Consider the following 11,331-nt stretch of genomic DNA (forward strand, 5'->3'; position numbering starts at 1 on the left):
CACTTGTTCCGCCAGCTGGAACGATAGGGGACAGAGAAAACAAGGCAGAATGAAGGAAGACTGTCAGACTTCTGGGATTCTACAAGACAGGTCCGTGAAGTTATCCAGTTGTGAACATGTATGAGGTATCCTTTAAATGAGTGAAGAATGACTCTGAAGGGAATTCAGAGATTATTAGGGCTGCCACTGCCATCACAGACCCAGAGGGCAAGGCTGATTCCTCCTCCATTTCAGAGGGTGGAACCACCTCCTTGGTTTCAGCGGGCGGGGCTGCCCCTTGAAAGAGCTCCAGGGACAAGGCCCCTACAGAGAGCGGTGTGGACAGGGTCACCACAAAGAGTATTTTGTTCTGCCAGCCTGAGCAGACTAACACAGTATGCATGTATGTATGTTATGTATGCGTAATATTTTCCTAACTCTGAATGGTATTACCAAATTAAATTACAACATTTCTTAAAGGAACTCTATTCTGATTGGCTTAGAGATAAATAAATGCTTTAGTAAAGGGCGAAAGATTTATACGGTCTGAAGAGAAACCAGAGTGTAATAAATGCTTATATAAATTGAATATTCCTAAAATTCCCAGAAATTAAGGCTAATACAATCATATATATATTTTTTATTTGGGTATGTTCTTCTTAAAATTACACACACTTACATTACATCTACTAGATGTTTAAGATTATGAAAAATGTAAGTTTATGATTAATCAAACTGAACCATTATTTTGACAAACTTTATTTCAACAGTAATTAGGTTTTATGGTATGTCAGTGTGAGGATATAATCTCCAAGATCTTTTGGTAACTTAAAATCTTAGACTAACATTAAATTAGATTAATTAATCACTGTTCTTTAAATACCTAAATCATTTATATGTAAGATAAAACACAAACATAAATTACTAAGCCTAATTTTAAGGCTCTATGTATTTAGGTCTGTTAAGAATGTGTTTGTTTTTGGTCACATAGACAAGTTATATTATGAGGACATATGTGGTTATAAAAATTTAGGAGATGTATATTCCTAAGCTCTATTACAAAATGCCACAGTTCACAGTTAATCCACTTTATGGTTTTCTCTGTGAAATAGAAATTAATATAGTTAAAATTTATAATCAATACATGTTAATCAGACTCTGCTAGAAGAAATAGTGACAGGGAAGAACAACTTTCTATGCAAAGTATGCAGGAAGTGTTTTTGTTAAGGGAAAGGAAGGGGTTTAGTCCTAAAGTAAAATGATTAGTTGTTCCATATGAGAAATAGGGAAGCATAGGACAAAACCTGAATGGGTATAGAAACTTGTAGAAGTCCCACAGAAAGGCAATTTTATTTAGTATGCTCAAAGCTATCAAGGGTTGATGGTTTATTTATAAGAATTTTTTGAAAAGGGCTTTTGTATAAAATAGTATATTAATGCACAACTAGAATATGTTTTTCATTCTACTAAAATGACAAATTTTCTTGAATTATCTGTCAGCTCTTAGTAAGAGGTTATAAAAGGTATATCTTTGCCTTCTGAATAATTTGCATAGAAGGAAAAAATTCTCTGCCATATCAGAATAGTTCCTTGTGTTTATTTTTACTTTATCATGACCTTAATTACTGTAGAAAACAAGGTTTTCTCACTTGTGTGCTAAGGTTATTCGTGATCATGTTTCATCTTATTTATACTTTTAAAATATTTTATTTTCACTTTGATTTTTGATTGGTTTTATTTTGTTTTGCATGCCACAAAACAAGCAAATTTGCTTGTCAGTTGCAATATTTTTATAACGAACTTTCATTAGCTTTCATTTTTGAAAATTATTAATAGTAAGTTAATTATGACTATTTTAAATCTTTTGTCATCTGCACATTTTTTATTTTACTCTCATGCTTCCCTGAAAGTACTTTCAAATCAGCTCAGATCAGAATTCTTTGCCTTCACAAAAAAACTGTCTCAGAGATGCTTCGAACGTGAGTTTACCAGGTACTCTTGGGCATAGGCTTCAGGTGGCATTGCTTGAATAACCTTGAGATCAAACCATTGGCCTGAGTCAAGATTTCCAGGATTCTAGTGTATGAGCAAATGTGTTCTTGAGACTGTTAACCTTGAATCAATCAGAACATGAATTAATTACATAGGAATGAATGAACCGATGAAAGATGATTATGAGTTTTGCTTGGAATGTTGCTTATACTTTAATATCCTCTTTTCTGGATATAAGGGACACCTTTCTCTTTTCTCCTATGATCTCTATAACCCCTAACGATTTAGTAGACTATGCTCTTGTAAACAGAAATGAAACATTTATCCTTCTCTCTTTATTGGATCCCTCAGATTTTGGAAACTCTTAGTGATTAATATTCTTATTTCATGGCAATATAATTTTGCTTAGTTTCAATAAGAATCTGTCTTCTTTGTTAACAAGACATAATTGGAAACATTGGTAATAAACCAAAGTTTTGACTCAAATGTCATATTTGAGATTAATTCTTTCGATCGGATATGACCAGACACTTTTAAGAAGTTAAAGTTGGCTTTATGGAGGCAATGCTCACAAAGCCCTGTTAGGACGACTAGTGAAGTATTTAATTTACAGAGCTCCCAGCCTTACGGGTAAGGGAAATCATTTCCTTATAGGCACAGGAAACAGGATATTTGGGGGACTTCAAGAAGAGAGAAGTTCACCCAAATCTATAGGTAGTGTGGGCGAAATCTGATGGCAAGGTCTTGGCTTGGCTTCCTGGCCTCAAGAGGATCTCAAAACCCCAATCAGAGATTTCTTATGAAAATTTCCAAGAAAGTATATTGAAAAAGCCCTATAAGGGTGAATCACCATTCTCACTACATCTACATAAATAAAAGGCCAAATCTAATGAAAGAAGCCCTAATTTATGATCTAGAATAATCTTTGACATCATCTTTAATCAAAAGCAGAGTGATTACAGACAGAAATTTTGTGTTCAGTGGAAAACTATAGCACAACCATATGAGTTATCATATTCTGGGCCTAATTGTTTTTGAGCTATTTTGCACCACTTTGCAAATTATAAGTAACTGATGGGTATGAAAAACAAGTTTTTCTCCTACATGTAAACTGGACTGTATCCTTTTATCTGCCATGCATTGTCAACCCTAACAATATTTTCAATTCTTCCAATTTCCATGAACATTTGGTTATAACCCCAACTAACACTCCCAATTTTTCCTCCCTCCTTCCTAACTTGATGTCATCAAGAACTAAAACTTAACTAATCAGATCCTTATCTGGACTCTGAGTTACTTTGTAGTGGGCCTTTTCTCCCAACATATAAAAAAAAATACTATGAGCTAAATTCTGAAGACTTGACAACCTTGAAGGACTCGTCACCACAGTTGAACATGCGTGGCCCAGATTTCTCCCTGGACAATATGCTGCGTGGGTCATCAAGGAAGTCTGGTAAAATGCTCAGGTCATGCATGCCCTTATAGGAGAGATAACTGGACAACATCACCAGGTACATCAACATCTTAGCTTCAAGAAACTCAAGGAGCAGTGGTGCATAATTGAAAGATCTTTATCCACCAAACTCTTGGGATTCACCAGATTGGTTATCTTCCAGGGTTCAACTTTTGACTCTTTAATACAACCTTTTACATTAATATTTCTCTTCTTAATTTTATACATCCCCCTCTTTTAAGATGCCTGAACCCAACACAACTTACCTTTGCCACACCTCTCAACAGATGATTTAACTGATTTTACAGGAACAATTCAACGAGAGTCCTCAGGAGCCTATTTCTCAGAACCTGCTTTGCTCCACTCTGGTTTACAATCACCTCTGAGTTGTTCAGCAATGAATGATGTTCATTTGGCTTAGGCAAGTAGGGGAATTGACAGTGTTAAACTTCACCTGAGCCCTGTGCTCCTGGAAAACAGAGATTGTTAAGAAATCCCCTCATCCTTTGCTTCTGTAAGACAACTTACTGCAAAGAACCACTCTTTCTCATATGATTTAGATGAGTCAAGAATGCCCCTGTCTTGTTTATCTGTGACAAGGCTAAACACAGACCTTCTAAATTCCCATTTTTTAATCTCATCCATGATTAGCGGAACTATCTATACTTCTGACCAATCTGGACAAAATACCCACTAACTTTACTTGAGTAAAGTTTAGTTAAGTTTCTCCTCTCTTCAGAGCACACTGAACTGCACTAAATTTTGACCCATGGCCAGCCTGAGCCAGCATCAGAATGTGGACCAACCCTTTCATATCAGCCCCTACGGAGAATCAAGAATCCCTGATCTCAAGGTGGACATTTTCTGATCAACTGTCCGATCATCACAACACCCATTCATTCCCCTCCTCCACACTCAGTTCTTTCTAGTCTTGTTACTCATCCCTATAAAAGGAAAATTCCTTTCTGCCTGATGTTGGAGACTTGCAGATCTTATGGTCAGAAGGTTCTCTGTGTTGTAATAATCTCCCTCTCCCTATTGCGATAGCCCTCTTCCCACTATGGCAATTGTCCTTTTAAATAAAGATTGTCTTTACCGAAGTTCAGGGTTTTTTTTTACACTACCATTCTGCAACATTTAGAAAAGTTTTATCTTTTCTTGAAAAAGTAGTTCAATGAAGAATGTTTCATCACCTGTAAATTACGAGTGACAATAAATAATATAAATATCACTTCCTTATTTGACCTAATACTGTTAAACTACAAATTAAAAGCCAGGCTTAATTAAAACAAAATGATGCAGAAATAACAAAGCATAAAAAATAAACAAATGACATGTTTTCTCTGATATTCACATCCTTTTGAGTTATTCTTTACAAACTAACTTTAAAATACCACGTGTTGCATTGTGATCCTATTGCATGTAAACATCTCACCCCACGTCGACTCACTCCACAAGATGAAGTTCACCCAAACTAGCCTTAAACCTGCTCAGTGAAGTGAGTCCACTGATCACATGCTTGGATGCAATAGGTCGTCAAATTACTGTAAGAGATTCCGAACTCTTCTTCTCAATTTCTGTATTTATCTTCTCATATGCCTGTAACAAATACTTTGCAGGCCAGCCCCACTGGCCCTGAATGGAACAGCACTCACTATGAGTTCATAGGCCTGCCTTGGGGTTTGGTTCTAAGGCAGCTCCTGAAGCTGGAGATGATTTTGTTACCTATCTCAATAATGGCTGGATTTTGGACCAAGAACTCCCTATTGTTCAATTGCTCCTCCTCTCTACTATTCCCCTCTCTGAAGTCTGGAGTCTTCAACAAGACAGGCAGTTAGTGGATAAGATATCAGCATTAATGTTAAACATTAGGAGTACTTTTGGCTTCAATAATGGCTAAATGAAATTAGCTAAGGACTTATAACTACTCAGTTTAAAATTATTTATTTTCTAAATTAATTTTAAAGATGAGAGTAATGGATATGTACCCTGCATCTTTGAAGATCAATGGATGAATTCCTAATCTACTCTAGTTTGATTCAATTCTAGATTTCTTGTCTGTATGTTCTCTTACTGTGTTTTAGTGTGATTTCTTAAGTTCACTTAATATTATCTCATTGATGTATTTCTTCAACAAGTGAAAAATGTTTTCAACCGAAAGGAAATTAATCAAAATATCATATGTGAAGAATTTGCTGCACAATCAACTTAAGAAATTCTGATATCTAATCCTCAACATTAAACATTTTGTTATTTCAGCTTTGAAGGGTGGGCCTAAGTAATTTAACATTCTCAATATATATGGTTGATATGCTACTGAGGAAGTTACTTGAAATATGTGAATGTTACTTAGAGACAATATTTAGGGTCAATATTTAGGGTTGTGTATTAACATCAACAAGAATTTCAAAAAGTCATGTAGGCTTTTACCTTACCCAGCACAGAGGGAGTACATTAATATGAAAAAGAAAATTCTGGAACTCACTACCCACTTTTTCATTAAGCGACAGATTTAGTAGCCATGATGGGACTGAATTCACATTTTTACTGTTTCTTGATACATGAAATTGAAGTTGGGAGGCATATCAATATTCACAAAATATTCACTGTGAATGAAATCATATGTAGATTAGTATTAAAGTCCACTCAAATTGGTTCACAGAATAACTCTTCTCCTTTTTCCCAACTCTCCTTGCAAGGCCACAACCACAAAGGCCAAGGCCACAAAATAAGTGGTAATCAAATAAAAAAATCTCCTATCTTATAGTGCAAGGTCCTCATTGATAAGCAGAATAAAAATCATCAACTGCAATTCTCTCATATCCATACTGTGCATAAGCCAAGAATTTATTCATAGACTGCACAGTTGGTTTCATTCAATTGTTTAGCAAAATATCTGCAGGCACCTACCATGTAGTAATTACTCGTCTTCCTTTAATACATAATTAATATTATGGCTCATTCTAAAATATCATTCAATAAAAGATTTTTAACAATAGCTTCTTCTGCTTTCTCCGTGAGCATAGTTCTCATTAATATTGCAGTTGGCTGTACAGTTTTCTAAGCTGTTTTTGCTATTAAGAATAAAACCTTAAATACTTCCCCTACTTTTGGTCTCTTCTGAACTTTAGCTACAAAATTAATCAGTTTTACTGCACGGAAATTATTTTATGCATGTTATAAAAAGCATCTCCCTTAGTTTACCAGGTCAAGAATAAAAGAATCATGGCTTTAAAATAGGAACCCTATGTTCACAGATGCCCCAGGTCAAATGATAGTTTCCAGCTTATTGTCTCCAGCTCCCCTCACCCCCGACCCTGCAATGAGAGAGTGCCACCACTACCACCACCACCCTACCAGGAAACCTAGTATCTAAACTCCCCTCTCTTGGGGGAGCTTAGAAAGTGCCTCGAACCAAAGGATGGTGGGTCAGACACAGACAATGAGACACAAACTTAGGTATCACCTCTAGCTTACAGGACGGTTTCATTGCAACTAGATGTTCAAATCAAAGGACTGGAGTTTACCTGGAGGCAGATCTCTTCATGGGAAATGAAAACAATAGCTCAGCAGTTAGCCAGGATCCATGCAGGCTTCTGGAGCCTAAAATGAAGGCATTTTCTACCTACTCCTCAGACAAGATCAGGGGCTTTCAAGCCCTGCCTTTCCTGACCTCCTTTTTCTTTTCCCTTCCCAGTCCTCTCCTTCCTTTTTCTTGTCTCCCCTCTCCGTTTCTTCCCTTCTTTCTTCTTTTCTTCTCTTTCTGTATGATCTTAGACTTTTTGTAGATGATTCTAAAGTGAGGGAGTTCCCTTATTCATGCGGTCTAGGAGACAGGATACCTCTCAGAATACAAGCTGGTGACCTCACAAGGAAGCAGAGGGAATGCCTCCATTAATCCTTCAAGAAATACTCCTGCCAGAATGTCACGCCCCTGTTTGACAAGTTTTTATAACAGAAAATGAACTGGGGAATAGCAGTAAATTAATCTCCAGTCAAATATAATTCAATTTTTTAAGATACTCATAAATGTACTTCTTATTTGCACTTTTCTTTTCCCACTGCATATGTGAAATCATGACACTTGCAGATTTATGTGTCCCAGCATATACAGATTTGCATTCCATATTCACCACTGGAGACCAGTTCACTTTTTGCTTATGATGTTATTTTGAGTTGTACTATTTATGTTACTCTTTTCATTACTTTTTATGCTTCAGTGAACCACTTTTTAGTCATGAGTCCATTTTTGAGAATTGGGGATATAATGCAGCACAAGCATAAAAACAAAATTATAAATTTAATAATGTTATGAGTAGCATGAAAATATATTAGGTGAGACAAACTGGATCCTATTAGCTAGATATTTGCAGACAAACAAACCAATGCAGCCCTTCAAAGGACATGCATAACTTTAGAGAACATAATTATTATTAATTGCATGAATAATGGGATTTCTATGCAAATAAGAATTAATCTTACATTTCAGATTTGTTTAAGGCTGTGAACAAAAACAGTTTTATGGATTTTGGATTTTTGCTCTTCAAACTGACAAACTGCCTCTAATATGGCCACAAACAGTACTTTAATAAATACCAGTCTGGCTGTCAAAGAATCTTATCTCCTTTCTCATTTCTTGTCTCTGAATTCATTATATATAGTACTTTTTTTTCTGCCTTTTTCCTCTGAGATGTTCTATGTATACACACATACACACACACACACACACACACACAGGCAGATACATATAATAATTACGAAATAACTTAGAAGGACCCGTGTGCTTTGACCTCTTATCATAATTTAAAGCAATTAATAAAGAGCACAGGAGCATAAAAACCTATCTTGACCTTAGAGTGCTTATCTCTAAGAAGCCAGATAAAACAGCAGTGGCTCTCATTTGTCCGCAGCTTATATCTTCTTCACAGAATATGCAACGACTGTGTCCTGACTCAAGAGGGATGCTGTGTTATCTCAGCACAAAGAATCTGAAGGAAGGAGATTGATACTACGGAAAAAAAAATTATTGCTGATTTCTACAATAACGATATTGCATATCCATTTAGAAAAGAACCTTCTGGAAAGATCCAAAATTCACCTCTCTGATACACACTCAGTGACATAGTGAATAAGCACATGTGTTTATATATAAAAAATATTTTGGTGAATTTTCTAAATGTAAATACTTGGGAGATTAACTTGCTGCAAAAATAACTATTCACTGCCTTAGCACCAATAAACAGATGGGTTCAAATTACTTCAATCTTCCTCTCCTTACTTGTAAAATAAGAATACTAGTATCTACCTTTCTTTTCTGCAGATATATTAGAAAGATCAAATGGGGAATGTTTGTGAAATTAACTTGAAACTTGAATGCAGCTACATAAATATAAAGTTTTGACATAAATAGACCTCTGTTCAAATAAATAAAAGATCATCGTTGAAAATAAAAGTGATATCCTAACTAATCCATAATGTATTATTTCTTAGAATAAGCTTAAATATCTATTGAAGGGAGTATATTCAAGTACTTTCAGTAGCATTAACATGTAGTCATATATAGATCTTTATATACCCACATATAGATGAATGAAGTGCTATAACCATACACAGACTGATTCAGTCACCATGTATTGAACTTATATCTTGAGCAAGACCCATTCTAAAGAAATAATGCTTAGTACTGATTCCCTGCCCTCACTGTGTGCTGGGGCACTGATAAATGTGCTACTGAAGAATTCATTGCACTAAAATTTATGAGAGACAGAGGAAAGGACAGTATTTACTGAGTCCTCAGCATTTCAGTTTGTATTTTATCATTAATTTTAAAAGTCATATTGAATGAATACCTTACTTTGTCTAGTGGAGTTTATGCGAGAGTCAATTATATATCCTGAAAGTGAATGGGAAAAAGAAGTAAGAATGCTGCAAGGGGTGTCTTTACAGCAGAGATGGTGTGGGGAGTCTTGAGTGGCTACATACAAAAAGTTATCGATGCTGATAGCTTCCAGTCTCAATGACAGCAAACTTGCTTTCTACTCATGGCCACGTATATTCCTGCAAGGTTTTATCTATCATAAAGGAATTACCAAAGATGTCATTGTTTCAAGACATCCTAAGATCAGGTATAATCTTTGAAATGTGTTTGGTTATATCCATTTTGTGCCTACTATAAATAATGAAATTTCTAGTGCCACTTTTATGTTGACAGAACTAAGAATTCTCAATTCTATTATGATGGTAAAATGATGTCATCTATGTCGGCCATTATGATAACAATATTTCACATATCTGAGAAGAGGGCCACATTTAAAACTTGGCTATTATTTTGAAGAACTAGAGGATTCCTAAGGTACTCAGGCCAAAGAGTAGATGATCGGAAAAGGTTGATAGTTTTTGGAAATTCAAAAAACATAACATAGAAGAAAAAAATGGAAGTGTTTTGATGGGGCAACTAAAAAATATAGACTCTCTGGCAAATATAGACTCTCTGATAAAAAGAATGAATTATATATACATATATATTTTTAAATAACCATCATATTTCTTTGTATAATATACTTGAAGTAGTTTTAAGAGGTTCTGTCAAGGCTATTATTAAATATATGCAGCTATGATCACTTTTGTCACAATTCTTGACAGAGTACTTTAAAGTAATTCACTAGCATTCTTCACAATTAAAGGCAATATAAGAAGGAGCTGAAGACACTGAGTTACATGTTACTGGATACTGGAGGTCAACTGAGAGCTAGAACCCAGTGATCTCTTCTTGATATAAAGTGTGATTTAGGACATGTATGCTCAAAAATAATGAGGGATTTTAGAGATAAAGAAAAATGGTTGAAATATGTAAATATGGTTATAAGAAAGCATAAGTCAAATAAAAGTTAAAAAAAAATGAGTGAACACATATGAGACAAAGTTTGAGAAGACAATTTTGTCTTTGCCTTGAATAAGCTGATTTCCTTAGACCAAACTTCATCTAAAAGGAGAAGGTTGACATAAACTATTCCTAAGATCCCTCCAAACACAAAAGGCAGCATCATAAGATAGAAAGAATATAGATGTTAAGGTCACTGTTGCTTGGACTTTAATCTAAAATCCACCACATGTTGGCTAGGTGAGCAATGACAAGTTAACCTCCATGAGCCTAAATTTACTCTTGAAATAAGTATCCACCTTTTAGGGTTGTGGTGGGGCTTACATAAAATCATGGAAATTAAGTGCTTGGCACAAAACCTGGCATGGAGTAGGCACCTAAATGTATTTGTTTCCTCCCACTATTCCCCTTTATTAATCTAAAATTCTAGGAATTGTAGGAGCCATATTACCCAGATTATAATCTAAATCTATAATCTAAGATTGTTGTCTCTAGGCCTTTCTAGCTAAGTGAACTTGGGCTAGTAACTATGGTTCTTCATACATAAAATTAGGGTTCAAATATAATCTCTGTTTTCTCCTTGCTTGCCATTATAATAAAAAATAAACAATCCAAAAACAGTCAGCAAAAGAGCTATACTTATGAACAGGGAAGGAATTAACTCTTCTGGGTGCTTACAGAGTTCCAGCTGATTTGCTTGCAGCATTATTCAGTCTTCATTAGGATACTGCAGGGTATTTATTCCACAAGTGAGAAAATGCAGAAAAGGTAAGTGACTTGGCCAAGGTCACCCAACTGTTAGGTCACAGAGCAGCAAAGTCAGTCCAGGAATGTTCTTCTATCCACTCGACGCACAGCTTCTGAAGAACTAAGGTTGTTAGTGATATTGTGAAGGGAAGGGTGAAGAATAGGGTAATAGATGCTCCGAGCGACTATTTAAGTGTCTGCTCTTTAAGCAGAACAAAATAAAACTCACTAAGCTGGTGAGGAGTGATAGATAATAAGTAAAGAAATCACTGAGAAAAGA

The 11,331-nt window shown here is 35.4% G+C and overlaps 1 long non-coding RNA gene across 3 annotated transcripts; it reads right to left on the reverse strand.

The window, feature by feature from the left end:
• Positions 1–1,839: 1,839 nt before the first annotated feature.
• On the reverse strand, positions 1,840–11,106 carry LOC102147377 (uncharacterized). Of its 3 annotated transcripts, XR_011437113.1 has the most exons (4): positions 6,952–7,281; positions 5,917–6,030; positions 3,691–3,893; positions 1,840–2,092 (listed from the first exon to the last, which is right to left on the reverse strand). It is a non-coding gene; the product is annotated as an uncharacterized lncRNA (long non-coding RNA). The 3 variants fall into 3 exon arrangements; XR_002807022.2 differs by lacking the exons at positions 5,917–6,030; positions 6,952–7,281 and adding an exon at positions 10,983–11,106; XR_002807021.2 differs by lacking the exon at positions 5,917–6,030 and having other exon boundaries at positions 6,952–7,225.
• Positions 11,107–11,331: the final 225 nt, after the last annotated feature.

The sequence above is a fragment of the Equus caballus genome, chromosome 3, assembly GCF_041296265.1.
Source record: "Equus caballus isolate H_3958 breed thoroughbred chromosome 3, TB-T2T, whole genome shotgun sequence".
NCBI classification, from domain to species: Eukaryota; Metazoa; Chordata; class Mammalia; order Perissodactyla; family Equidae; genus Equus; species Equus caballus.